The sequence below is a fragment of the Medicago truncatula genome, chromosome 8 (assembly GCF_003473485.1).
Source record: "Medicago truncatula cultivar Jemalong A17 chromosome 8, MtrunA17r5.0-ANR, whole genome shotgun sequence".
NCBI classification, from domain to species: Eukaryota; Viridiplantae; Streptophyta; class Magnoliopsida; order Fabales; family Fabaceae; genus Medicago; species Medicago truncatula.
Window position 1 is genome coordinate 22,645,934 of NC_053049.1, and position 3,775 is coordinate 22,649,708.

The following is a 3,775-nucleotide window of genomic DNA, read 5'->3' on the forward strand; positions in this document are numbered from 1 at the left end:
ACCCTCTGGTTGTTTGTATAGCTAGGTGGTGCTACTTGCCCATAGGAACCTTGAGGGTTTTTGTAAAAGTTTTGATTTGGCCTCGTTCCTTGGTTGTATTGAGCATAGTTTAATTGCTCAATACTGTTAGTAGCACTACCTAACTAACAATCAACACCAATATGACCAAATATACCACAGATTTCACAAGGAGGAGATGTAGGAGAAGGTGTGACAGCATTAACATTAAGTTTTTCAAATTTTTGAGTTAAGGCATCAACCTTTGCAGCGAGGTGATCATAATCGGAGACCTCGTACATACCTGCCTCCTTTTTGGAGGGAGTAGAGGCGGTAATGGCTCTTTCGTTGGTCCATTGGTAATGATTCTGAGCCATGTCTACAATCAAAGCATAAGCCTCCGTGTAGTTCTTATTCATTAGTGCTCCACCTGCAGCTGCATCAACAGACATCTTAGTGGTATATGTTAGGCCATTATAAAAAGTGTGGACTATGAGCCACTTTTCTAAACCATGGTGGGGACAAAGTCTAAGCATTTCCTTGAAACGCTCCCACGCATCATAGAGAGACTCCCCATCTTTTTGGTTGAACCGCGTGATTTGGTCTCTTAGTTTGGCGGTTTTAGAAGGGGGAAAGAATCGGGCAAGGAATGCTCGCCTCATTTGATCCCATGAAGTGATGGAACCGACTTCTAGGGAATGGAACCAAGCGCTAGCTCTATCCCTTAAGGAAAAGGGAAAGAGATGAAGTCTTACGGCTTCTTGGTTCTCTTTTATAGTTCCACTGAGTCTAAGGAAGGAAGAAATATGGAGATTTGGATCCTTGGTGGGTGATCCAGAAAACTGATTTTGCTGCACCAAATTGAGTAGTGCAGGCTTGATCTCGAAATTGTTACCCTCAACCGTTGGGTACACGATAATAGCTTGTGGCTCTTACGTTGAAGGAGTAGCATACTCTTTGAGAGCGCGTTCAACGATAGCAATATTATTTTGTGCCTCTCTTTTTTTCTTATGCAAATATCTTTCGATCTCAGGAATAAATTCTCCGAGACTTTTACTTCTTCGCATAAGAAATCGAGAACCCAAGAAGTTAATGGTAATATAAAGAAAGAAAGAAGTAGAAGAAGGAGTTCTAATCACAAAGAAAGAGTTAATTATATTAGTTTACTCCCCCCCGGCAACGGCGCCAAAAACTTGATGAGATAAAACCGCAAGTGCACGGTCTTACCGAAGTAGTATGAAAGCGTATCGTTCCGACAGGGAGTAGTTTAATTCAATTAACCTTTGATAATGATTAGAGGAGAAAAGAATTGTAAGTTGGGGTTTCAAGCGTTTAAAAGATAATAATAATAAAAGGAGCCTTGGGATCGTTGGTTCATCTAAATGACAAGTCCTTCACAAACCAAACTATAAGCTTATAACTTTATGTTAGACCTAATTTCTCAAGACAGTTTCTCTTTTGTTCCTCTAGCAACCAAGCATATTTCAATGAATTGATTACTATTAGATTTAGGTTCCTCTAACAACCAAGCCTATTTCGCTGACTTGATTACTATTAGTTCCCTTGAAGATCGAAACTATATGTCTCAAAGATTGCAAAGACTATTTCGCTGCCTTTGCAATCCTTGTCTAAATTCACTTGTTCGAATATCAAAGCTCCAATTTCGTTTTATGAATTGATATTTGAGATGATGGATAAACAATTATCAAACCCTCCACTTTCGTTTCCACAGTTTGATAATGGTTGATCCATGTTAAAGCAATGAATTTAGATAAGAAACTAGGGTTACATAAAATTAAGGCTTAGAGCTTGGCTTGATTAGGATTATGTCATTTAGACTTATCCAACAATCCCAAGACAAGGAGAAGTCTACTCACTCATGTTCATCGTAGACATGGGGAAGAAGAGAGAAAGCATAAAAGTAAATGACAAGAAAATAAAGGAAAAGAAAAGAACTTTTATTAGAAAAGCAATTGTCACTTATTGAATTCCAAGAAAAGATGAATATTTGTGATGGATGGCTACTCTATTTATAGCATACATTCGACTTAAAATCTAAGCAATTATATTCGGGCTAAAAATAGAGTAGCTTAAAATCTAAGCAAAAGCAGCAAAAGTGACTCTGGAGGGTGGCACGGCCGTGCCAATGCTGGCACAGGCCGTGCCAAGCTTCTGACTTTGGGGGAGACGTATTTTTGTCTCCGAATCTTCGTATTTTTGCATTCAATCAGCTCCAAGTCCCTTTCTTTTGCTCCAAGACTCAATCCATCCAATATTCATTCCTGAAATAAAATAAAATGCAATTTGTAGTAAACTATCTTAAAAAGGAAATAATACTAATATAAAATAAAATAAAATCTAATTAAAACTAAAATAAATAGCATATAAAAATAAGCAATAAATGACTCATCATTTATTCAATTTTCATGTCCTATATATAGGTAGGAGGGACACTTGCTGAATTACAAAGAAAAATGCAAATAACTCTTAGGATTCCTTCAACCAAATTAATCTATCATTATTTCCTATGGCTGAAGTAAATTAACATGAATACAAGAAATGGTTACAAGACAAATCAATGAATGAGGGTGGCTGGTCTTAATGATCATGATGATGGACGTGATTTTGATGATGATGGTGGTTTCATATGCTGAAATGAAATGCCTTCATTGTTTCATTGAAGTCTTGTCCCTTTCCTCTTCAATTCTTGCATTCTTTCCTCCTTCAGATTAAATGCTCTTTAATGCCTTGTTTTTCTTTTGTCTTCAACACTCCTTTGCACGAAATAAACACACAAAACATTCCATTCAAAGCTTTGGAAGCTTTAAAATGGATTAAACACACAAAATAACCATACTTAGTGTTTTTGGGCCAACATTGGTCTTTAACACTTTTTATTACAACATAACAAGAACAACTAAATAAAATGGGCAGCAAGAGATGCGCCCCACCCCTCCTCCAATGGTTTGATGCACATGACCATTTTATCCTCCATTCTTTCTAGTGTAGGTTTGGACTCCAAGACTTTTGCCACCAATTGAGTTAGGGCCTCCTTAGCTTTCTTGGTCCTCGACCTTGTCATTGGTCCTCCTAGCCCTTGAATTGAAGCACTTGTGTCATGCACAACCATGCCCTCATCATCCTCTCCCTCTTGAAAGGAATTCGTCCACGAATTGAAATCACCATTACCTACATCAAAAGGAGCTAAGTCAGCAACATTAAAAGTAGCACTTATATCATACTCACCGGGTAACTCAAGCTTGTATGCATTGTCATTGATCCTTTCTAGCACTTGAAATGGTCTGTCACCCCTTGGTTGAAGTTTTGACTTCCTTTGTTTAGGAAACCTTTCTTTCCTCATATGCACCCAAACCCAATCACCGGGTTCAAAAATCACCCTCTTCCTTTCTTTGTTTGCACTTTTAGCATACCCTTCATTTTTCTTTTCAATTTGCAACTTCACTTGCTCATGCATTTTCTTCACAAACTCAGCTTTGTCTTTTCCATCTTTATGCTTCAAAAAAGAACTATTAGGCATAGGTAACAAATCAAGTGGAGTTAGTGGGTTAAAACCATTAACAACTTCAAATGGTGACATTTTTGTAGTACTATGAACCACACGATTGTAAGCAAATTCCACGAGGGGTAAACATTCTTCCCACATTCTCAAATTTCTTGTAAGAACACTTCTAAGAAGAGTAGAGAGAGTTCTATTTACTACCTCAGTTTGACCATCTGTTTGAGGGTGGCAAGTTGTTGAGAATAGTAACTTTGTTCC

At 37.7% G+C, this 3,775-nt stretch overlaps 1 non-coding gene across 1 annotated transcript; it reads left to right on the forward strand.

Annotated features, from left to right (window-relative positions):
• Positions 1-504: 504 nt before the first annotated feature.
• On the forward strand, positions 505-611 carry LOC120577771 (small nucleolar RNA R71). The gene has a single exon (XR_005643753.1). It is a non-coding gene; the product is annotated as a small nucleolar RNA R71 (small nucleolar RNA).
• Positions 612-3,775: the final 3,164 nt, after the last annotated feature.